The sequence below is a fragment of the Prionailurus viverrinus genome, chromosome C1, assembly GCF_022837055.1.
Source record: "Prionailurus viverrinus isolate Anna chromosome C1, UM_Priviv_1.0, whole genome shotgun sequence".
NCBI lineage: Eukaryota > Metazoa > Chordata > Mammalia > Carnivora > Felidae > Prionailurus > Prionailurus viverrinus.
This window is the reverse complement of record NC_062568.1, coordinates 149,354,456-149,380,933: the sequence shown is the minus strand read 5'-3', so window position 1 is coordinate 149,380,933 and position 26,478 is coordinate 149,354,456. Positions and strand designations below refer to the sequence as shown.

At 37.7% G+C, this 26,478-nt stretch overlaps 1 protein-coding gene across 7 annotated transcripts in view; it reads right to left on the bottom strand.

The window, feature by feature from the left end:
- Nucleotides 1-25,114, bottom strand: part of ZZZ3 (zinc finger ZZ-type containing 3) — a 107,612-nt gene extending 82,498 nt beyond the window's left edge. For 2 of the 7 annotated variants that reach the window (XM_047871632.1, XM_047871634.1), the window contains exon 1: nucleotides 17,306-17,416. The gene's annotated coding sequence lies outside the window, so the exon portion shown is untranslated. Of the gene's footprint in view, nucleotides 1-17,305; nucleotides 17,419-24,981 lie in introns of those variants that run through there. The other 5 variants (XM_047871630.1, XM_047871633.1, XM_047871631.1 and 2 more) reach the window with 4 other exon arrangements.
- Between the last annotated feature and the right edge of the window lie 1,364 nt (nucleotides 25,115-26,478).

Genomic DNA, 26,478 nt, shown 5'->3' with positions numbered 1-26,478 from the left:
CCTCTCTCTCTGCCCCTTCCCCACTCACACTCTATGTCTCTCTCAAAAATAAACATTAAGAAAAATTTTTTAAAAAAAGACCCCTCTATTATCTTCCACTTTAATAAATGTTCATTTTTATTGACTTGCAGTTTTCCCCATTAAAGCTATCTTTCACAGCTAGCTAACTATATAACATTTTGAAAATGCTCATAGGGGCACCTGGTTGGCTCAGTGAGTTAAGCGTCCGACTTCAGCTCAGGTCAGGATCTCATAGTTCATGGGCTCAAGCCCCCCCATCAGGCTCTGTGCTGATAGCTCAGAGCCTGGAGCCTGCTTCAGATACTGTGTCTCCCTCTTTCTCTGCCCCTCCCCCGCTAGCACTCTGTCTCTCAAAAATGAAAAAAATGTTAAAAACTTTTAAATAAACACTAAAAAAGAAAAAAATGCTTATAATTATGATTCTTAAGTGCTTGCTTTAAAATATGAAAAACAAGTCTTACATTAATAATGTTAAATTCAATTTTTGCAATGCTGTGTTGAGTAGTTATAAATTTGTCAATTAGTTAAATTTTGGGAGAAAGTTAGGAATACTACTTGGCAATGAGAAAGAATGAAATCATGCCATTTGCAGCAATGTGGGTGGAACTGGAAGGTATTATGCTAAATGAAATAAGTCAGTCAGAGAAGAGCAGATATATGTTTTCACTCATATGTGGATCTTGAGAAAATTAACAGAAGACCCTGGGGAAAGGGAAGGGGGAAAAATAATTACAAAGAGGGAGGCAGGCAAACCACAAGAGACTCTTAAATACAGAGAACAAACTGAGGGTGGATGGGGGAGTGGAGGAGAAGGGAAAATGGGTGATGGGCATTGAGGGTACTTGTTAGGATGAGCACTGTGTGTTGTATGTAAGTCAATTTGACAAATTATATCCATGAAAAAATAATTAAATTAATTAAGGAAAAAAGTTAAATTCACTTTAATTTTATTCAGTGATTTTTATCTTTAAGGATATTCAGTTTAATGGCAGTTTCTTTAAAACCCAGTCACAGGTAATAATGATTAGGTAATGCTTTCTAAAAGCCAGGCTCCATCTGTCCTAAGAATTCTCAATAGTCTTAGTCAACAAAACAATCAAGAAAAACAAGACTACAAAAAGTGTGAAGAGAAAATAAAATAATCAAGATGAGACAAAGATTCACAAGGAATTAGAACACTTTACCATTCCTCTATCAGAACAGAGCCCTTCTAGAATCTTTTGATATCAATGTCAAGGGCTGAATATCAAATTGCAAGCAAGTTGAATCTTACCAGACCTATAGGAATTCCTCCAAGTTCTAGCATTTTTACCGTCATTCTCTCTGAGAGGACAAAAAATTTTCATCAGCATATTCATCCACCTCTATGAAGATGCTCCACCACCTTTAAGAATCTATAGAGGAGATTAGGGAGTTTCCAAGACAGTTTCAATATTTCAAAAACATAGAACTGGCATAACAGGGGCACCTGGATGGCTCAGTTGGTTGAACATCCAACTTCGCCTCAGGTCATGATCTCACGGTTCCTGAGTTCAGGCCCAGCGTCGGGCTCTGTGCTGACAGCTTGCTCAGAGGCTGGGAGCCTGCTTCAGATTCTGTATCTCCCTCTCTCTGTCTCTCTCTGCCTCTCAAAAATAAAGAAAAATTAAAATAATAATAATAATAAAAAAAAGAACTGGTATAACAAATCTCTTATTCAGTAGTTGATTCTTGTTATTCATAGTAGTTTGTTCTATAAAGTTGCCACAAATACTGAATTAGCCAATACTGAACCATTTTTCCTATAGGTTAAAGTTCCTGCAAGCCTCTGGTCACATTTTCATCAGCCAGTTGATATATAATCATATTTAACATGTGTTTCTGTTTAAAGACAGCTTATGCGGGAGGCGCCTGGGTAGCTCAGTTGGTTAAACATCTGACTTCAGCTCAGGTCACAATCTTTGTGAGTCTGAGCCCTGCGTTGGGCTCTATGCGGACAGCTCAGAGCCTGAAACCGGCTTTGGATTCTGTGTTTCTCTCTCTCAAAAATAAATAAAAATTAAAAAAAAAAAAAAAAAAAGCTTATTTGGGGTGCCTGGGTAGCTAAGTCGGGTAAGCATCCAACTCTTGATCTCAGCTCAGGTCTTGATCTCAAGAGTCTTGAGTTCAAGCCCCATACTGGGCTCCTTGCTGGGTGTGAAGCCTACTTAACTAACTAAATAAATAAATGCACCTTATTTAATATATATTAACTCATTAACATTGAACTCACTGCCAACAGTAGCATACCTCATACTTGAATGAAGCTTATCTAACACATCACAACCTAGTGCACTTGGGAACACTAGACAGCACTTCGAGTACTACACTTAGGGGTCATTTTATTTTTATTTTTTAAAGTAAACTCTACATTCAACATGGGGCTCAAACTTACAATTCCAAGATTGAGTCACATGCTCTGAGTCAGCCAGGCACCCCTGGGGGACATGTTAAACAGCACATTCACATCCAAAAAAACAAAAAAAAACACCACACACAAATGTGAAAGAAGTGGCACTAAATAGACTGTGAAAAAAAGAGTTTACAGTATGAGAAGTGAAAGCAGACAGAGCATAACCCTGATCAACTTCAGGTGGGAACATGTCCCTTGGATGACTCTTTTCATCACTCTGCACAGGTCTGTGAGTGACTATAAAAGTTCCAGTAGTATTCATTTTGGGGCTATAAATAAATTTTAGGAAAAATAAGTATTTTAGCAAGTAGGTGAGTTCATAAATATGGAATCAACAAATAATGAGAATCAACCATATTTAAATTATCATTAGTTCTACCTATGTTTCTTGACTAGAAAGTTACATAGGTATGTTGGTTATCTCAATGCTGATCAGAAGTATTAACACAATTTGGGGTGCCTGGGTGGCTCAGTTGGTTAAGCATCTGACTTTTGATTTCAACTCAGGTCATGATCTCACGGTGAGTTCCAGCCCCACATCAGGCTCTGCTTGGGATTCTCTCTCTCTGCCCCACCCCCACCTCAAAATAAACTTAAAAAAAAAAAGGTATTAACAAAATTTATCAAACAAAACCTTTGATAATATAGATTACGAGGGAAAATAATAAATGAGATTTTTTTATAGGGTAAAAGTTGGGAAAATACATGTATGTAAAAAACACATAGAAGATAAATCATATCTTAGTTCTATTCATCTGCCTAGGAAAACTGAATGTGCTAAGATAGTGGCCTAAGCTAGTTAGATCATTGTTTAAAATACATGATAGTGCAAAACACTTAAGCATTCTCCCAAGCATAGAGTAACATGCAATTCAATTTACTATTCCATCTGTGTAGAATACATTCCTGGTGAGTTCTCACACTTCTTTCAGTCTTCTGCTCAGGTATCACCATATCAGGCTTCCCTAACCACCTGTATATGATATTCCCTGCCTCCACACAACCACAATCTCTATCCCCGTTACTCTACTTTCAGGTTTTTCCAGAGCACTTATCACCATGTGACCTATATATTAGGTTGAACCATAAGAAACTGCCAGTTTTCTATGTCAAAAATAGCTAAATAACAGCAATTTCATAACGTTCAACCAAATATTTGCTTGTTTTGTCTCCCACCACTTGAATATAAGCTCCACTAGAAGGACTTCTCTTGTTTTCTTCACTTTTATACTCCAGAGCCTACTCTAAAACTTGAGGTCCAACACATACTTACAAAATGAATATTTATACAATCATTATTAGAGACAGCCTTAATATCAAGTACAAATATAGCTTACCCATTTCAACAACCACTTAACATACTGGTGCATTCCCTTCCATTCTTATTTTTTTCTAAAGTTTATTGTTAGAGAGAGAGAGGTGGGGAGGGAGGGGGAGAGAGAGGGAGAGAGGGGGAGAGAGAGGGGGAGGGGGAGGGGGAGGGGGAGGGGGGGAGGGGGAGGGGGAGGGAGAGGGAGGATCGCAAGCGGGGCCCGATGTGGGGCTCTAACTCACAAACTGTGAGATCACGACCCGAGTCAAAATCAAGAGTAAGACACTCAACTGAATGAGCCACCCAGGAGCCCCTTCCGTTCTTATTTCTATGTGCATTTTTTAAATCAAAATTCACACACACACACACACATTTACTTTTTTTAAGAGTTTTTTTGTTTGTTTGTTTTTGAGAGAGAGAGAGATGCACAAGTACAAGCAGGGGAGAAAGAGAAGGAGACACAGAATCCAAAACAGGCTCCAGGCTCCAAGCTGTCAGCACAGAGCCTGACACAGGGCTTGAACTCAAGAACCTCAAGATCATGACCTGAGGCACTTAACCGACTGAGCCACCCAGGCACCCCACATTACTTTGTATCCTGCTTTCTTCCCCTTCCCCACTCCACTTAACATGCCACATGGTTAAAGTCTTAAAACTGTTAATACCTACACAAAAACCTAAGTAATCCCTAATTTAACTATATCCATTCTCTTAGGACATTAGGCTATTTCTGATATTTTACTACTCATAAATAGCTCTGATGAACATCCTTGTAGATTGTATGTCTGCATCTCTAATTACTTCTTCACAACAACCTTATTAGGTCACAGGATACAAACTTTTTAAGGCCCTTGATGGGAGACAATCAGGTTGCTTTTAAGATAAAGCTGTATTTAACAAAACTTCTAAATTTATTTTTTATAAAGATTTCTGTATTCTTAAGTGTTTAGTTATTTATTTTCAGAGAGAGAGAGACAAAAAGAGAGAGTGCAAGGAGGGGAAGGGCATAGAGAGAGAGGGAGAGAGGGAGAGAGGGAGAGAATGAACACTAAGTAGGCTCCATGCTGCTACTATGGAGCCCAACTCTGGGTCTGACCCCACAGACCATGAGATCATGACACGAGCTGAAATTAAGTCAGATGCCCAACCAACTGAGCCACCGAGGCACCTCAAAACTTCTAAATTTTAAAGCGACTTTACCAAAAATGCATTAAAATATGCTTATGAACATAGTTTACATAGAAAAGAAGGCTTACAATATGCTTTACTGATTTGTTATCACTCTGTGGCTTTAAATGTTTTAATGTTACTAATGAAAGACAATTTTAGATTAAAAATTTTTAAGTTTATTTATTTATTTTGAAAGACAACATGAGCAGGGTAGGGGCAGAGAGAAGGGGGAGACAATCTTAACCAGACTCCACACTGTCAGCTCAGAGCCCAATGTGGGGCTTGAACCCACAAACCGTGAGATCATGACCTGAGTTGAAGTCAAGAGTTGGACATTTAACTAACAGAGCCACCCAGGTGCCCCAAGACAATTTTAGATTTAGGCTATTTCATTTAATTCTATCTAATAAACCTAATCAACTACTTAAACTTTTTTTTTAAGTTTAATGTGGTATTTCTATTTTGAACAAGAAAAAATTCCTTTCCAAAGAAGTATGACTGAAGGTGTAAGGATGAGAAGGGTCTCAGATTTTTTTAATTTCTATACATCTTTAAAAAGAAAAAAAAAAAATCAAACCTGAAGACGGCATGTCATAAATATAGCCAAATCAATACAGGTTAAAAGAAACATTTGCTAGAAATTCTAACAAGGCATTTAGACATCCTGTTCAAGGCTATAGAATGGTTATAAATGCTGACTCTGAGATATTTCAGTTTACCTAAGGAAAATTTTTATATCCAAAAAACCAGAGTAATTTGACATTTGAGGTACCAACAACCTTTATCAGAGAAATACACAGATGCCAAATTCCAAAACCTGATTATCAAAACTTCAGACTAAACATATCCCTCAGGAACCATTGCCAAAAATGCCATTTCATTCCACTGTTTTAAGTGCATGGCCAAACTTTCCACAGTAAGAAAACTCACAATGTAAAACATTTACCAAGGAACACAGGACATAAAAAGATGTCAGGTGTCATCAAATCCCCTATGAGAAGAGTTTTATGTTCTCCTGCCTTATCAGAGTCTATTTTCTGGTTTTAATATCAAACTTACCACTAAAGTCCTTTATCTTTTTATCTATTTTCTTTCTACAAGATCTCTTTTCCTAATCAGTATGTTCATCGGAAGATAAAAGCAACAAAATCTTATAGAAGATACCTAAATTGGATATTCTAAATTAAATCCTGCTTTATATCTAAGCCACTTTTGATGATTTTTTAATTTTTCACTAAAAAAAGTTTTACCTTTATCCAGAAGAAATAAACTAATGTAATTTCAGCATCAATTTCATCATACAGAGCTACGGAAACCTTTTTCTAATGTTTATTTTTGAGAGCGAGCAAGCATGAGCAGGGAAGGCGCAGAGAGAGACGGGGGGACAGAGGATCCAAAAGAGGCTCTGTGCTGATAGCAGCGAGCCCAATGTGGGGCTCGAACTCAGGAACCGTGAGATCATGACCTGAGCCAAAGTCGGATCCTCAACCAACTGAGCCACCCAGGTGCCTCTGGAAATTTCTACCAAGCAATGAAAAACTCAGTACACATTCACATATTAATCACATAAACAAAAGATGATCTTTTCCCTGTAAGCAAAAGGACAAAAATTTTATGATTCTATAATTTTACAACAAAAATAATAAAAATATTTCGGTTTAAAATCTTTCAAAAACTAATACTTGATGTTATTTACATAAAGTTCAAAATCAATGAAAAGTATACTGTCAAAAGTCAGAATAAAGTCTACCCCTGGGATGGGAAAGTAGAAAGTGACTAGAAGGTACTGCTAATGTTCTCTTTCTTGCTTTAGTTGCGGGTTACTTGGGGAATGTTCAACATTCTGAAAACTCACTAGGCTATGCGCTTAGTTATGATTATGTTTTACATTTGTACGTGTGTATGTGTTATGCTTAAATGAAAAGTTTTTAAAAGTTAATTACACTTGGGGCACCTGGGTGGCTCAGTGGGTTAAGCATCTGACTTTGGCTCTGGTCAATGAGTTCGAGCCCCACGTTGGGCTCTGCGCTGACAGCTCAGAGTCTGGAGCCTGCTTCGGATTCTGCATCTCCCCCTCTCACTGCCCCTCCCATGCTCATGCTCTGTCTCTGTCTGTTAATAACAAACAAATGTTAAATTTTTTTTAAAGTTAATTACACTTGAAACTAACAGTAGTATAAACAAAAAGCCAGAAAACTAAATTCATAGTAGAGATATACCAACAGAGACCAATGCGGCCTGGTATTTCCTTTGTTTTTTCCTTTTCAAAGCAACAAACTATTGGATCCCTGAGATTACACAAAATCAAACTCCTAAAAGTCCCTATCAAATCCAACTAGTTCTTCCCCCAAAAGCAAAGGTTTTTCTTCTCAGTCCCTACACCATTTAAATCCCTCAGAATCTTTTAACCCAGTCATCAGTTCCCTCTTCACTTGGAAACTTCCATCTCTGTTTGATCCCCGTTTCTTTCTAGTTTTCCTCTAACCTCTGAAATCAATTTTCCAAGTCTCCTCCCTATCATTTTCTCAGGCATTGTGACTGCTCTCTGCACCCCCCAAAATGTGCATGTCCATTTCTTATCCTCTCTCCCCAGGTAAAACCATTATTATAATTCAGATTATTTTAACTATGAAGTTTTATATCTCTCGCCCCAAACTCCATCACAACCTTCAGTATGCCATAATCTGAGGTCTCAATCTCTAGACTCTACTTTTATTCAACAAATCTGTAGTCATTTTCTTCCAGCCCCCAAAATATTAGCTCCTCCCTATGTCAACAATCTCAATGAAAAATATCTAATCACCCAAGGTAAAAAATTTTAAGACATCTTAGCTCTCCCTTTTCCCACCAATATACAATCAACGAACTACTTATTCTTCTTCTAAAATGTCTTAAAAAGAACAGTCTACTTCTCTTTCTGTCCTATTGTTATTGCTCCAGTTCAGGCCACTGTCATCCTTCTTGAACAACTGAAGGATTCAGCTGAACAACTGATTAGTCTGAGATTACAATCTATTCTTTATCTGCTCACAATATTATCCCTGTCTTAATAAATCCAGCTGATTCTGATTTTTTCAGTCCTCCAAATAAAAAATAAATAAAAGACACAATGATTTTCTCCATCTTCAATGGAAAACCCTTCTTCCTCAAAGCCCAATTCAATGATCCATCAGAATTAACTTCTCCCTCTTTTGCTCCCATAAGGCTTAATTCTTCTAGCACAGATTTTATAATGTATAGTTGGGTGTGTCTATATTCCCTACTTGATTATAGGCTCCTTATACAAGCAGTGCAATTCTTTTTTTATTCTCTTAGTACAGTGCCTTAATATTGGTGAATTGAACAGAATTCTGCTCATAGAATTTTTCTATTTGAATTCCACGTTATACCTACCCTTGCCAGTGAGTTGTTCTGAAATTTTACAAACACAACTGCGTATTTTTCCAAAGCATTAATAAAAATATTAAAAAGGACAAGGAAAAAAATAGCCTTTTTAGATATATCTCTAAGTTTGACACTGATCCCTTTTGAACACTTTTTTAAAGTTTTTTTTTTTAAGTAATCTCCACACCCAATATGGGGCTCCAACACAGCCCCAAGATCAAGAGTCACACGCTCAACCAACTGAGCCAACCTGGCGCCCCCACTTTTTAACACTTTTTTTAAAGTTTATTTTGCAAGAGAGTGTCCACACACAGCAGGGGAGGAACAGAGAGAGAGAGGGAGAGAGGGATTCCCAAGCGGGCTCCACACTGCAGCATAAAGCCCGATAGGGGGCTTGAACTCATGAACCGCAAGATGACGACCTGAGCTGAGACCAGGAAGACCAAGAGTCAGCCGCTTAACTGAGCCAGGTGCCCTTTAACACTTTTTAAGAATGGTTATTTTAGAGGCACCTGGATGGCTCAGTCAGTTAAGCAACAGATTCTTGATTTCAGCTCAGGTCATGATCTCCCAGTTCATAAGACTGAGCCTCTGTTGGGCTCTGTGCTGAGAGTAGGGAGCCTGCTTAGCATTCTCTGTTTCTCTCTACCCCTCCCCTGCTCGTTTTCTCTCTCTCTCTCTCTCTCTCTCTCTCTCTCTCTCTCTCTGTCCCTCTGTCTCTGAAATAAACTTTTTAAAAAAAGGTTATTTTATGCCTCTTAATGTAATGTTCTTAATGCTGATAAGCTAGCCTGTACCTTTCTACATTACCTCCAACGATGGAAAATGATTTCAAAAACTACTATTTTCTTTTTTAAAAAGAAGATTTTATGTCTGTTTCTAGCCCTGTAACATACTTTGAGTCACCAGAAATTAACTTAAGTAGGCTCCACACCCAACGTGGGGCTTGAACTCACAACCCTGAGATCTACGGTCTCCTGCTCTACCTGAGCCAGCCAGGCACACCTGGAATCATCTCAAATTAACAAAAGCTATCAACACTTCTTAGATCCTTTGTGTCACTTAGACGATCTAAAACCTGTGCAGCATTAGCCAGATAGGTAGAAAAGGATTCTTGGAATCCAATCAAGTGGTGAAGCAACTTGGGTGGGGTTTATAGACCTTGTTCAGGCAATGGAGTTAAAAAGCAGTTACAAAATATTTACAAAAGGCCTTAAACTTGAATTCAGAAGAAACCAAAAGGGCGGAGTTCCAGTTATCATAGGGATGAGATTTCAATGTGCCTCTCCGTGGTTTAAGAAAAACCACCTGGACAAAAGGCAGCTTCCAAGGCCAATGCTAGGCTGATAATCAGATGGTAACTGATTAGTCTGAGAGTCAGATGAGGAGATGGTAACTGACCTGTGGTCATAAAGGTGTCACAGAAAATTCAACCTGCTCAAGACAACAGAAGTGTTTCCTTAAGTGACTACCAACCTTCAACACGAACTAGAACTAAATACTGAAATTAAGTATGTCAAACCCACAATATTAGTAAGTCTATGTTAGGTTTTAAAACTATTCTATATATCTTTTTACATTCTTGTCATGTTTAGGAGAATTTGAACCTTATAGAATCTGACAGACTTAAGTGTGTTTGGTTAATAAGCAATACCGGAATGTTTAAAAGAACTTGTGACTCACTATATTTACAAATTTTATTTAACTTTAAAAGAGTTTTAAGTATTCAAAACAAGTCCTGCTTATTGAAATTTTATACTACTCCATAAGGCATATAAATTGCTAAAAAAGAAAATAAAATCCAGTACATTAAATGTATAAAGAATTAAGCAGCTGTAGTACTAATAGCTAAGAATTCAACGAGCATTTTCTTTTTTACAAAGAGCATTTTCCTAGTGTCCAACATTGTTGCAAGTATTTCATATTTTCAATTCATTCATTTAGCAGTCACTAAGCATCCACCATGAACAAGGCATCATTCCAGACTGAGACTAAATCACTGAATAAAACATAATTTCAATCTTCATGAATCTTATAATTTAATGAGAAGAAGAGAATAGATATCAGTGATGATAATTACTATGAAGAAAAATAAAACCAAGGAAACGTGTCGAGGGGGGCTATTTTTGATGGCATAATGAAGGTAACATCAGTGAGCACCATTCACACAGAAGTCTATGTAAATGATACCACCTGGAAACTCTCTCTTCAAAAAAAAAACCTCTCTACACCAGGTGACATTTGAACCTGAGAAGGAAGCAAGCCATGCAAATATACAACTATTACAGGAAAAGAAAACAAGTACACAAACCATTTTACCAGGGAAGGATGTGTGAAGGGATATTTAATCTTTTCAACTAGAATAATTGATTTAATATAGTATTTTTTTCAGTTTCTTAAAAGTAAAAACAGGGTTATGTATTAAGATTTATAAATAGGTTTTTACTACTACTCTGTAGTTTGGCACTGTACTCAAGGACTTCTAAAATATACCAGCTGATTTTTTTTTAATCTATTATAGGCTGAAGGTTAGAATGACTTAATAAACTAGGCAAAAGAAACCTTTTGACTTATGAAAACGTTCTAAAACAGGACTATGGAGTTGGTAGCAAACCACTGTAAATTTACTAAAAATCACTGAATTGTACACTTAGAAGAATATGACACAGAAATCCTCCCTCAAAAAAAAAAATCCTGTAATTAATAAAGTGACCAGAATGTTCCTCTCTTATACTACCTTGAAATTAAGACCAGTATTTAGGTCTCCTACTCTGCAAATCTTCATGTCCTACTTGAAATTGAACCCAAAAGTTCAATTTTAGCACAATGGGGACTCGAGGTACTGAACTACATTGTGGTGGTCTTTAATAAACAAATACAGTCCTTGAATATAGGACACTACCCACTGTGCAAAATTTCATCTGAAACCCTAACCAGTAAGGGCTGCCTCATTAAAATTACATGTAAGGACAAAATGTGTAAGAGAACAATTCGGTAAGTTGTAACCTTGATGAATAAACTTAAGAGAATGTATTTTTAAAGACAAAAGTATTCAAATCTTATCTACTTCCAGGTTTGTTTTTGTTTTAATCTAAAACACAGTATTTTAGCAAAAACAGTCCTGGGACATAAGACCTTAAAGAAAATTCAGGTCATTGTAAAATAGAATACAAAAAAATTTGAATACAACATACACTATGGTACTGAAAAAACAAGGAAGGACAAATATAAACCAACATAAATGGTCCTATAACACCTCACTCCAAAAGCAGAGTTTGAATGTTTAGGTTCATATCCCATTAAGAACAGTAACCATCCTTACTACATTGTTGAGAAGACTAATAATAGTGAATAGAGTATTTACATGCATCTAGCACATAGCAAATGTTCAGTAACTTAATTTGTATTACTTTTTGTTTTTTGGGTTTTTTTCTTCCTTGTTTAAAGTAATCTCTACGTCCAAAGTTGGCCTTGAGGTCACAACCTGAAGATCTACCTACAGAGCCAGCCAGATGCCCCAATATGTATTTCTTCTGGAAGTGTTTTTGTTTTTGTTTTTTTAAACTCTAAGTAAACTCTACTCTCAACATGAGGCTCAAACCTACAACCTCAAGATCAAGAGTCGCATGCTTCACTAACCAAGCCAGCCAAACACCCCTACTTTTATAATAATCATCTAGAGGAACCCTATACAATCTTCAATATACATTTTAAATGCCTGGGACTCTCCTTAAAATGAGATTGTTATACAGGAGATTTGGGTAGGGCCTGAAATTTGCATTTCTAACAAGTTCAAGTGCCCAGGAAGGATACTTTTGAGTTACAAGAAGGTTTCTTCACATTTAGGACACATCAGAATCATTTGAAGGGCTGGTTTAAAACAGATTTCTGGGTTCCAACCCAGAGTCCGGGAGAAAATGCATTTGTAACAAGTTTCCATATGATGCTATCGTGCCATTCCCATTTTGAGAACAACTGCTTGAAAGTTCTCAGCTACAACGTACATCAGAAACACTTGTGGGGCATGGGTTTATTATTTATAGGTGGGTGCCCTGACTATACCCTAGTATTTATTAGTCTCCAAAGTATGGTCTCCTGCTAAATCGGACTCTTTAGGGGTAAAGCCCAGCCATCCATTATTTAAAACAAACAAACAAACAAACAAACAAACAAACAAACCTTACCAGTGATTATGATCCATGTTAAAGTCTCAGAACCACTGCCTTATCATTACAAATAACTCAGAATTTCCTTGGTGAAATTTTGCTAACTACAGGAAGAAAAGCATCTACCTATGTGGCTTAAGTCAAACTGAAAATGTCCTGACTCATTCACCAAGTAAGAACAACATTTATTCGGGGCACCTGGGTGGCTCAGTCAAATGTTGGACTTCAGCTCAGGTCATGATCTCACAGTTCGTGGATATGAGCCCATGCATCGGGTTCTGTATTACAGGTGTGGAGCCTGCTTGGGATTCATTCATTCTCTCTCTCGTTCTCTCTCTCTCTCTCAAAATAAATAAATGTTAAAAAAAAAAAAAGCATTGATTCAAATTTAGCGGTAACTCTGTAACAGTTAAAAGAAGTCCATTACTCTCTCCTTCATTCTTCAAGAGATGTTCTCCTATATCAGGATGTTCCTCTAAAGTCAGACATTTAAGGGGCGCCTGGGTGGCTCAGTCGGTTAAGCGTCCAACTTCGGCTCAGGTCATGATCTCGCAGTCCGTGGGTTCGAGCCCCGCGTCGGGCTCTGTGCTGACCGCTCAGAGCCTGGAGCCTGTTTCAGATTCTGTGTCTCCCTCTCTCTCTGACCCTCCCCCGTTCATGCTCTGTCTTTCTCTGTCTCAAAAATAAATAAACGTTAAAAAATTAAAAAAAAAATTAAAGTCAGACATTTAAAATCTCGAGGCAAAAAGAAAACTTTAGAAATTAGTCTAAAACTTTGTATAACATTTAATTTCTACAAAAGCTCAGTAAAGGAAAGATCACTAGAGTCCAAAATGTTGGTGCATGCTATTCTTACATTATTCTTGAACAAAACACCTAATTTCAACAGTTACAGCTCATTTATAATATTCTTGTCCTTAGTTATTACTGACTGACCATGAACAAAATTAGTTTATAAAGAAAATTAAGTGTATCTTCCAGGCTAACTGTGGGACATAGATGAAAGAAAAATTATGTGGAGAAACACAATAATGTATGTTTCATTATGCCTTTTTTTTTTTTTCATTATGCCTTTTTCAAGTTAAAAAAGTGAAATGGAAGGGGTAGGAAAGAAAATGAAAAGGGAGACTATGTGATAAGAAAGTTGCACTTTGCACAAAAACACTCAGATCAATGGAACAGAATAGAGAACCCAGGAATGGACCCACAAACATATGGCCAACTAATCTTTGACAAAGCAGGAAAGAATATCCAGTGGAATAAAGACAGTCTCTTCAGCAAGTGGTGCTGGGAAAACTGGACAGCGACATGCAGAAGAATGAACCTGGACCACTTTCTTACACCATACACAAAAATAAACTCAAAATGGATCAAAGACCTAAATGTAAGACAGGAAGCCATCAAAATCCTCGAGAAAGTAGGCAAAAACCTCTTTGATCTTGGCCGCAGCAACTTCTTACTCAACATGTCTCCGGAGGCAAGGGAAAAAAACAAAAAACAAAAATGAATTCTTGGGACCTCATCAAAATAAAAAGCTTCTACACAGCAAAGGAAACAATCAGCAAAACTAAAAGGCAACTGACGGAATGGGAGAACATATTTGCAAATGACATATCAAATAAAGGGGTAGTATCCAAATCTAGAAAGAACTTCTCAAACTCAACGCCCAAAACACAAACAGTCCAGTGAAGAAATGGGCAAAAGACATGATAGACACTTCTGCAAAGACATCCAGATGGGTAACCGACACATGAAAAAATGCTCAACATCACTCATCATCAGGGAAATGCAACTCAAAACCACAATAAGACACAACCTCACACCAGTCAGAATGGCTAACATTAACAATTCAGACAACAACAGATGTTGGCAAGGATGCGGAGAAAGAGGATCTCTTTTGCATTGTTGGTGGGAATGCAAGTTGGTGTAGCTACTCTGGAAAAGTGTGGAGTTTCTTCAAAAAATTAAAGATAGAACTACCCTATGACCCAGCAATTGCACTACTAGGTATTTATCCAAGGGATACAGGTGTCGTGTTTCGAAGGGACACACACACCCCAATGTTTATAGCAGCTCTATCAACAATAGCCAAAGTATGGAAAGAGCCCAAATGTCCAAGGGATGAATGGATAAAGATGTATATGTGTGTGTGTGCATATATATATATGCACACACAATGGAGTATTACTCAGCAATCAAAAAGAATGAAATCTTGCCATCTGCAACTATGTGGATGTAACTAGAGGGTATTATGCTAAGCAAAATTAGTCAGATAAAGACAAGTATCACATGACTTCACTCGTGTGTAAGTTAAGATACAAAACAGATGAACATAAGGGAAGGGTAGCCAAAATAATGCAAAAACAAGGAGGGGGACAAAACATAAGAGACTCTTAAATATGGAAAACAAACAGAGGATTACTGGAGGGGTTGTGGGAGGGGGGCTGGGCTAAATGGGTAAGGGGAATTAAGGAATCTACTCCTGAAATCATTGTTGCACTATATGCTAATTTAGATATAAATTTAAAAAATTAAAAATACACAGAAAAAAAAAGTTGCACTTACACTTGAAGCCTGCCTGAAAGGGGATATAAACTAGGTAAAAGGCTTTTAGCTCTCCATTTTTTAATAGCCTATAACTTGATTTTATAATATGCACACCACAACATTACACTGTTCATAAATATAAATAAGTATCTTAAAATTAAAATGGCTTAAACAAATTGGGACGTTTTTCTTGGGGAAAGGGACCCTCACAATATTCTTTAAAATAACAGAGGATACCACAGGGTGTCTGTCATAAAAACTAGAATAGGAATCACTGCTTGAAAGGAATTCAAAGAATGAAAAGAAAGCTGCCAACTCATAGGATAAAAGTCCAAAAAGCCATTAGCTAGTCAGGAATGCTATACCAAAATGTTCAAAACAAAATTATTAAGCGGGGGGGGGGGGGGGGTGCTGAAGTACTACTGCAGGCCAATCAGTGACAAAAATTAAAAGTATCCTCTTTGCCCAAGTTACACTAAAACACTGAAAGGGTCTACTAACTTAAAGCAAGAAAGCAAGGATTTTCTTTGATGTCCCCTTCTAAGAGGTTTTTTTTTTAATCTTTATTTTTGAGAGAGCAAGAGAGCGAGAGAGCGAGCAAGAGGGGGAGGAACAGAGAAAGAGGGAGACACAGAATCCAAAGCTGTGTTGACAGCTCAGAGCCCGACAGGGGGCTCAAACTCTCAAGCTGTGAGATCATGACCTGAGCCGAAGTCCGATGCTCAACCGACTGAACCACCCAGGCACCCCTAAGAGTTCTTAAAATCATGAATGCGATGAGGAAAATGTCTAAGTCAAAGAGCTGAAATCTCCACGTATAAATTACACTGAGTTCTAGGATTTCTAAAGCAAGATAAAATGTAATGATGCTGATAAAATTAAAGTTCTAAAACAGACAAAAATATTCCATAGTACCAGACATCCAAAGAGTGGTTTCCCATGGGATGGGGTAGTGTTAATCACCAGAATACAACACAAGACAGTTTCTGAGATTCTGATAACGTGCTGCTTCTTAGTACTGAATACACAGGTAGGATTACATTTTGAAAATTCACTGAACCGGGGCGCCTGGGTGACTCAGTCAGTTGAGCGTCCAACTTCGACTCAGGTCATGATCTTACACTCATGGGTTCAAGCCCCACATCCGGCTCTGTGCTGACAGCTCAGAGCCTGGAGCCTTGCTTCAGATTCTGGGTCTCCCTCGCTCGCTCTCTCTCTGTCCCTCCTCCACTCGCACTCTCTCAAAATAAATAAACATAATAAAAAAATTTTTTAAAAAGTCACTGAAGGGGCGCCTGGGTGGCGCAGTCGGTTAAGCGGCCGACTTCAGCCAGGTCACGATCTCGCGGTCCGTGAGTTCGAGCCCCGCGTCAGGCTCTGGGCTGATGGCTCAGAGCCTGGAGCTTGTTTCCGATTCTGTGTCTCCCTCTCTCTCTGCCCCTCCCCTGTTCATGCTCTGTCTCTCTCTGTCCCAAAAATAAAAATAAATGTTGAAAAAAAAATTAAAAAAAAAAAAGTCACTGAACTATATACACTTATGAGAACTTTGTGTATATTATACTACAATCATATTTACATTTATTTAAAAGCAGGGAGCAAATAAAGGACATTTCTCTCTCAGAAAATGAAACATTACTGCAAACACAAACATTAAAATTTCTTTTTAGTAAAACCAGTTGAGATTAAGAATTACAGGAACACCTGGCTGCCCGAGTCAGAAGAGCATGTGACTCATGATCTCAAGGTTGTGAGTTCCAACCCCAGGTTGGGTGTAGAGATTTAAATAAATAAACTTCAAGAATTACAAATTTGGAGTGAGTAAAGACAGAGAAGTATCAAAAAGTTCCTTAAGGGCTATCGGTTAAATAAATCTCACAAATACACACATCTTTCTCAGAAGAAAAAAATCCTGGCACCTCCCTGTATAATACCATCAACCTAGAAAAAAGCAGTATTCCACCTTATTTATGAAACACAATAAATCTGCTTTCTAATGGGAGTGTATATGAACTGCAGGATAGGTTTTCCTTAAGCTTCTGACCAATTTAAAAAAATTAAAAAACTAGTAAGAAAATATAAATGAGTGCCAGATTACAATTAGCAGCTACTATTTCCTGGATTAGTTCAGTGCCATTCTGTAAAATCAACGTATCCCTTATGAAGTAAGCAGAATTCCTTCTGATAGTAATAAAAGGTATAAATTATGTTTCAATCCCTTTAAATCGCATCCCAAGGTAGATCCAAGGTAGAAAGAAATTTCATCCCATCATTCACCTGCAGTTCTCTTTATGGGATCCCCAAGCACAGGACACACATTTTTTCAAATATTTATTATGATTCCACACTTAGAAAGTTAATCTGGTATTTCTTCCTAGCATTAATGTAATCACACCAATCTGTAAACAACAGAACATGTTAGTCATTACTTAATAAAATAGTAACTTTGGAGCCTCCACAGTTTTAAAGTGTAAATAGGTAAAAATATCTCCCTTCTTTAAAAAATTATTTTAAGATCTTGGATAATTATTTTGTAAAGAAAAAAACCATACCTTCATAAACAATAAGAACTTTCAATATTAAAAATATTCTCCTTGGCATGAATTATGCCCTCACTAATGCTCACCCGGAATTTCTTAGAGTATTCATTACTTACTAAATGTCAGTAAATGTGCCATACTGCTGTTCTTAACAACTGAAGAAAAAAGGTATTGTAATTCTGTAACTTAATTTCTAGAACTGCCAATTAGCACTTTTTCATTAAATAGGTTGGAGGCTAATAATGATGTCAAACTACACATTGCTATTTAATAAAGGAAAACACCTTAAGCACACATCCTAAATTGTTGACCTTAGCAGTTTATCTCTAATTCCACAAAAATTTACCGAAGTAGTTTTTCTCTGTTTAGCCTCTAATACAGTACTCTTAAGTAGTTTCATATTTTGTCCATTCAAGAAAGGAGAAATTGCTTCATTTAATCCTACTAAATTCTGTGGTATGGGAAAAGAATTTCAAATTTTGGCTGACAAGAAAAAGAGTTATAAAACACTGTTTTTGTACAGAATAAGCTTTATTATCCTCAATTTGTAGAGTGCTCTTAAAAATCAATACAAAAACAAGTATCACAATAAAAAGACACCAGATCAAAAGAAAGATGTGTCATAAGAATCATCTAAAAATCAATACTAATATTTTTTTAAGTTTGGGGTAAAAATAAATAAAATAAAAAACATTTAAAATATAAAAATGAAACACAAAACAATGAGAAAATAAAAATTATTTAATAGAGTTGAGACAATTACCAATTTGGAGAAAAACATTTATATTCTCACTTCACACCAGTATCAGATGAGGTAGAAAGTTCAATTTATTTAATCTAACTTAGAAAAACTAAAAGAGACAGTATTAAATCAGTATTGTTTATTTATTACATTTCCAGAGAAGCAATTTCAGAAGTTCAAAAGTGAACAACAAACTTAGGTCAAAAGATTTGGTTACTTACATTAATTTTGAAATTCTGTTTATCTTAATTCATAAATGAAATACATCTGTTAAGCACAATGTTTCACCTTAGTAATCTAAGAAAAAAGTGGTATAACTTATACTCTATTAAGTTTTTATAAATAATACTTAATGTAGAAGTATAGAGTAACAGCCACTTCAACATGAACATAATTTGATCCTTTTGATAGTGTGACGAATAGGTTTTATAAGCCTTTAAAAATACACTTAAAAATCACTTCTGGTGTTGGCAATATACTAGAAGATAATACTATACACAAGAAAATATCTTATGTATAAATGTTATTCACACTGTTATTTATATATGCAAAAATTTAGGATAGGGGAATGATACATCAACACATGGGACATCATACAACTATTTATAATTATGGTTATGAAGACTCATTGTGAGAATGGAAAAATGTTACCCAACATTAGGTTAGAAAGCAAATAATGGAATTAAATGTTTTATCCACAAGTATATAAAAGATGTGTTTTTAAAATAATGTAAGAAATATATCAAAATTTTAATATGGTGATATTAATTCCTCACATTTAAAATCCTCAAGCCAGTCATTAAAGTCATTAAAACACACCACATAACACACTTTCTACCTAAATCAAATACTATCTACCATTACTCTACCAATAAACAGAACACACAGTTTAAGTTAACATATTAAAAGAAACTGAAAACAGGGAAGCAAAGCAACAAAGAAAATCCACTACAAAATGAAACAGTTCTCTCCTCAGGAAACTGATCAGGGCTAAGGATGGAGACTCAACTTCACGGTTCAAAACTAAAGGGGCACCTGGGTGGCTCAGTTGGTTAAGCATCCAACTCTTGATTTTGGCTCAGGTCATGATCTCACATCATCTCACAGTTTGTGAGACTGAGCCCTGCATCAGGCTCTGCACCAACAGCATGGAGCCTGCTTGTGATTCTCTCTCCTTCTCTCTTTGCCCCTACCCCCCTCTCTCTCTCTCTCTCTCAAAATAATTAAACAAACATTAAAAAAAAAAAAAAAAAACTATAGGGGCACCTGGGTGGCTCAGTCGGTTGAGCTTCTGACTTCAGCTCAAGTTGTGATCTCACAGTCCATGGGTTCAAGCCCTGCGTCAGGCTCTGTGCTGACAGCTCAGAGCCTGGCACCTGCTTTGGATTCTGTGTCTCCCTCTCTCTCTGCCCTCCCCCGTTCATGCTGTCTCTGTCTCAAAAATAAATAAACATTGAAAAAAATTTTTTTAATAAAAATAAAAAATAAAACTATAGGGATGCCTGGATGGCTCAGTCAGTTAGGCATCCAACTTCAGCTCAGGTCATGATCTCACAGTTTGTGAGTTCGAGCCCTGCATCAGGCTCTGTGCTGACAGCCTGGAGCCTACTTTGATTCTGTGTGTGTGTGTCTCTCTGCCCCTCCCCTGCTCATACTCTGTCTCTCTCTCTCTCTCAAAAATAAATAAACATTAAAAAAAATTTTTTTTTACTACAGAACTTAATTATACAAACTGGTCATTTACTGTTTCTAATTATTTGCTTTGAATATTCCTTCATTAATAAAGATGCTAGTCTTTAGACAACTGGTTATCACTGATGTCAAATATTAAATGTAATAGAGCCTTATTTGGGAGGTAATCCCTTGAAATAATAAATAAGGAAATTAATAAATAGAGAAATGCAATAAAATAAAACACAGGAAATGTCATACACAACAGCATCATTTTTATTTGGTATCATCAGTTGAGTTCTATAGGTCAATTCTCCAGAAAACTGAAATGCATTAATTAACAAAGCTTTGAAAATGCTTACCCTTATAATAATCTTCTAAAAAGACACCAGTTTCTTACTTCCTTAAACACAGTACATAGAATAAAAGTTTATTTATGACTAAGGTCATCCTGTGACACACCATGTACTACACTGCTTGGCAACATTGTGATTCCCTCTGAAGTTAATGATTATAGGACTGCATGATGTCCCTATGTAATGGCCTTAAAACACTATTCTTCTATTCTTCTAAAATAGTTCCATCTATTTTTTAATAGTTTTTCTCCCCTTTCCCTTGAAACATAATTACATTTCAGCAATCATTGTGCCTAATTCCAATGGCCAATCCTGTGGATTATGATCTGTGGGCTAAAAAATCAGATAATCAATCCTGTTGGGACTGCAAAACTTATTTACTCCACTTAGGAATTTCTGAATAAAGATCACAGGCTTATGGTATTTGCTTACAGTTATTTTGATGGCTCAGGAAATCCATGCTGTTTCAAATGGCTGAGATCACTATCACTCAAAAAACGTTTGCTGAATTACTGAATATAACATAAATATAACGGAGTTTCCAATAATAATGAATGAATAGTTTGAGAGTCTCCTCAAGAAAAGTTACTGAACTCACTGGTCTCTGACAATACAAAAAAGATCTACCTAAATGAGAAAGAACAGCTAAAAAGAAAAAAACAGAGGTGAGAAGGATAAGTTCAAATAAAACAGCAAAGTCTATACTTCCATGGTATTGGAAGTTAACACTTAAGACTCTGGAAAATACTCACTGTTCAATGTTTTTAAAGTAGAATTACAGTAGTTATCAAAGTATTAACTACAGAAATTTGCACCACAATGTATACCACATCTATATTAAATACTACTTTAAAAACCAAAAAGTCTTCCAGCAAATACTTCTTGTAGTTAAATCCAAACTGAATTTTCCTATGAAATTAGATAGATTTTTTTAAAAAGCACCTGCAACATATTTTCACTGACATTTCTGGCCAAGTAATTTCTGGTAATCTCTCTTGGGTACTGGTTCATGAAGAGTTAAGAAATAAGATTTATATTCTTGGTATATTAATATGTAATATAGGTATCACATTGTATAGTTTACAAAGTTATAGGTCTATGGAAATTAGCATTGCGTCAGGCCCTAAGAAAAAAATCCAAGTGAGGCCAAATCAGTATTGAATTATCAATGTTATTAATTTCCTCTCATCACTGCAGCTCATCAGTTCTCAGATCACTTCTGTGACAGTTAATAAATGAGAAAAGGAAAATAAAATTTCTTGGTTATTTAAGTTTTACTCAAGCAAACTCTAACCATATAAAATACATTCCTCTTCCTCCTTAGATTTTCTCAGTATATTTCTACCCAGTATTTCAGGTAAATACTAATCTCTAAAAAACTGGTATTCCCAAGATCCACTACCAGAAAGTTTATTAATTACAAAAGTGTAAGAAATATATACAGTATCGCAAGGATCAGATACACATGGTAACTACCAAAGGCCCAAATACCAAGCACAACTTTGTAGATCCCTGTGCAAAGGCCATTATAGAATAGTGAACTTTGAGACCATTGCCATTTTGACAATTTCCTTCTAAAAATAATAAAATTTACTTCTAAAAATAATAAAATATACTCAACAAACGTTACTTAACAAGAGGGCTTTACCTAACTAAAGAATTCACAAAGTTGCAATTAAGTATCAAACTCAATTGCTGATTTTTTATGACAAATGATACAACCAATTTTTGAGATGGACTGAAACAGTCTAAAAATTTTAAGAGAAAAAAATGCCTAAAATTACTGATTCCAAATTCTAGTCAACTCAAATTGCCCTCCAACCATCGTGAATCTGCCTAGTCTTGGACCACAGCCCTGTCAAACTTCTACCATCCTCTTTTTTCTGTGCAACTTCTCCAATTCCATTTCAGTATCAAACTACACATTCTTTTCCTCTTTCCCTCATCACACCTTTCACACTCACTTTCATTCCCCAATTTTCCTAATTGGAACAATTACAAAAGAAAATCACACTGCCCAAGAAGAATAGATACTTTTGTGTAACTAATAAATAATACTGCTAGTAGGTTTGCGGGAAAAGTACAAAAAAACAATCACAAAATGCTGCAACTTCTGAGTATATGTACATTTGTCTGTATTCACTAATAATATACCTACCACTCTACTGTTGAGCTCAGTAAATTGTATGGTCAGAACTATTTAACTGAGCTGGTAACTTTTTTAAATTCCTATACACAAACTTGGGTTATAATTTAGAATATGTATCACAAAATATAAGCATAAATGTAAGGGTGAATGTATAACACAAGTACTAAATATAAAAATATAAAGCTCAACTGATAACATACTTATTTCTTTAAATTCTATTTTATTTTAGTGCAAAGCTACCAGCATACTAAATCTCCAGGACAAAAATAATGCTATCACTCAAGATACTGTCATAAAACCGAACCACCAAAAAATCTGTACAATTTTTTTGTCTGGGCACCTGTGTGGCTCAGTGCATTAAGAGTCTGACTCTTGATTTCGGCTCAGGTCATGATCTCATGGTTTGGGAGAGACTGAGCCCAGTGTTGGTCTTGGTGCTCCCAGGGTGCAGCCTGCTTGGGATTTTTTCTCTCTTTCTCTCTCTCTGCCCCTCCCTCTAAATAAAGAAATAAACAAATCTATTTTTAAAGCAAATATGCATATATTTGTCAAGACAATAGGTATGCATCGCTAAATGAAAATTTCGTGGAGTAGAAAATTTTTTACTGGTTGCTAATGTTGTGATAGTGTATCTCAAAACACCACTCCACTTCCACCTCTTCCTTAAAAAAAAAAAAAATACATGGAATAATACACAGCTACTGCTAAGAGTGGTTACAGAGATTTAAGACTAAGTAAGGCAACTTAGCAAGAGTGTAACAGGGAGCGTTTTACTGTATATATTTCTCTGTATCAAGTGTAAAGGCAAATGACACTTTTGTAGTTTTTTAGAAAAACAAACTTTGAGTGGATTACCTAGTTATCTCATTAGTTATGTAATTAACTCCCCACTACAAATACTAAATAAATCCAAAGACTCATGAATACGAAATTACAAAATACGAAATTACTTGGCTCAAGAATACGAAAAGTAGGTATACTGTAAATTTATTTGATTCAGACATTGAAAGTTGGAGAAAAATTAATTTTATGTCAAACTCATTTAAAGAAAAACCGAACTCAAACTTTGATACCAAAGTTTATGAAGAGAAGTTTGGTTTTAATTAAAATTTTGACTTAAAACATTCCACTATTACTTGTAACCATGTGACCTAAAACAACCATCCCTGAACATCAAAGATGGCAACCTCATAATACAGTAGTAATCAAAATCATATCGATAATTATGAGTTAATAGGCACGCACAAAATTAAAAGAACGATTTTATTCTGACATCAGTTATTGTCAGAGATATAAGGGCTCCTTCCAAATACTGCCAAAAGTTATTGTACATACAAAGTAAGTTAGAGTCGTGAGGAAGTTATCAATGACCAAGTAAGTGGGAGTAAATGATGCTCAGAGAGGAAAAAATAAAAGGCGCAGTAGTTTTAAGCGTCTGAAAATAACCAGTGGACTAAGGTACTGCGGCAGAAACAAGCGACAGAAGAGTTAACAGGTCTGGAATTCTTTAGAAAATGGCAACAAGGGGGAAAACTGACATGAACGTTTGAAAGTTAACAGCAACGCTATCCTATGGAATCGTCACGACTGCGCGAGCATGGCTCTGGACTTCGAGGGAGTAAGACCGAGGGGTGGAACTATCACTGCGCTGGGGAAAAGGAGCCGGGGCTGAGGGGTGCAGACGCTTCTGCAGGTGGCGGAGCGCCCGAGGGGGTGGGGAGGAGGACCGTGTCGCCTCAATGAGGTCAATGTATTCCCTTCAAGACTAAAGGAAGCTGACCTAGCACGTCTCCCGGCACCAAGAGGCACTCGCCCCCGGCCCCTCCCTAACAACTTGCCTGGTAGAAAGAGTTGCGGGTCCCAGGCCCCCGGAACCCAAGGATTCGCCATCCAGGACAACTGCTCTGCCAACAAGGTCCCGCGAGAATCGAGAGATCTCGCGATACAAACCCACTAGCATCTCGCGAGTTTCCCATGGAACCAACATGGCGGTACAGTGAAATCGGTATTTCGGAACTTGGAAAGTGCTTCATTAAGGGACTTGAGAACGTGGATAACAAGGAAATAGCAGAAAGTCTTTTACGCCTTTTATTTCTCATCCTGTCCCCCCTAGTAGAGAGGAGAAGCGATAGAAAACCCTAAAACATCCAACGACCACGGTTAATACCACACAGACACAACAACCCTCTGCCTCAACCAGCCTCACAGCCTGTCACGTGGAAGGAGAGTCTCGGCGTGCCGTCACGTGGGCAGCTACTGAGCGAGCGCGCGCTGGTCGTCCTCCCAAGAGCCCTCCCCGCCCCCCTTTCGCCCGCGCACACGTGCGCGCGCACCCCCGCCCCACGTGGGGGTTTCGCCGTCGCTTCCAACCCACCCCCTCCCAGCACTGGGCTCTAAATCCGGGTCCCAAAGCCGATGGTGCCCCGGGTTGCCTCCTCCTCCATTCTCCCTACCCCACGTCTGGCCCCCACCACGTGCCCCGAGCGACTGCTCACCTTCCGCGCGGGGCAGGGCGCCGTGAGCTACTTGGGGAAGCGCCGCCGCCGTGGCCGCTCTCTGCCCCCGCCACGGCACTTGCTCGGGTGGCCGCCGCAGGAAGCTCGACAGCGGCGCCGCGGCGCTTCCAGGTGGGTCCCCGCCTCCCGCTCCTGCCACTTCCCGCAGCACCAGCGGCTCCTTCCGGTCCCCTCCTCTCTCGCTGGGACGGGCGGGCGTCGGCGGCTGCAGGCGAGCTCACTACACCGCCTGCTGGTAACCGCGGCCCGTGCAGCGCGGGCGGGCTGGGGGCCGCCGAGGTCCGCCCTCGCCCCTGGGCGAGGGTTGGTCTTCTGAGAGCAGGACCCAGTTCCGTCCCTACTATAGTCTAACTTGGCCCTACCCATAGAGGAAAGGAGTCGTTGTAGCTCCGCTGTTGGAAGTCCGCTCCATCGTGCCCTCTGTGGTCTCTTGAAAGGTTTGTACACACTGGCTCCCTTAGCGATGTGGTCTCAAGCTGTATGTTATATATGCTCCTGCCTACTTCATCGCCAAACACACAGCCCCCTCGCTCACTCCTCTGGCTTTCTGGCTATTCCTACAACACGCAGGCTCTCAGACTTTCAGCTTGCTGTTCCCCCTGGATAGAACTCTTCAGATTTCTTTTAACTCGTTGATGTTCAATGCGTAGTTCAAGTCCCTTCTCGAAGGTCAACATGAGGCTTCCAGGCCACTGTATCCAAAAGAGCACACTTGCACCACCAGTCTTAACTCTCTTCACCTGCTTATATTTCTAAGCGACGGTTATCACTTATAGACTTTGTCGGTTTCCTGCCACCAAGAATGTGAGATCCATAAAGGCAGGGACTTGGTAACTTTTGCTCATTGCTATATCCCCAGACCTGTGTCAGGCACAAAGCAGTGTTTAATAAATACTGTGTTAAAACATGTCCCTAGGGGTGCCTGGCTGGCTCAGTGTTCAGGACCCACCTTGGGTGTACAGATTACTTAAATAAATAGAAATAAATAAATAATAAAACATGTCAACAAACTACATTGGGCATGCAGGAAGATAAAGCCCAATAAACATTAATGGAAATAAGTACTTCCTTTGGGTTGATTGTTCCATTGACAATCCTACCATTTATGAGTGGTGGAAAAGCTGAACTACAATTTTCCCTGTTTATAGGAAAATTATATTCCAAAAATATAAAATCCAGTGATAGAAGCCATTTTAACTGGAGCTCTTATGCATTTGTCAAGTACTGCTTCATTGCTTTTGTTTTCCTTGTCTTTGTAACTTTTTTCCCAGGCAAATGAATGTATGTGCCTCCTTTATTTTTTTTTTTCTGGTAAGTCATTAAATGTTGAATTGACTTTATTTGTTTTAGTTGAGAGTTTAACTCAAAATAACATCTGCTTCCAGACAAAAGGTGACAGATATATTTTTATATTAACATATCAACTTGCCTTTACTGAACCTAATTGGTTCCAGGCCCTATTCTAGGACTAGAGTC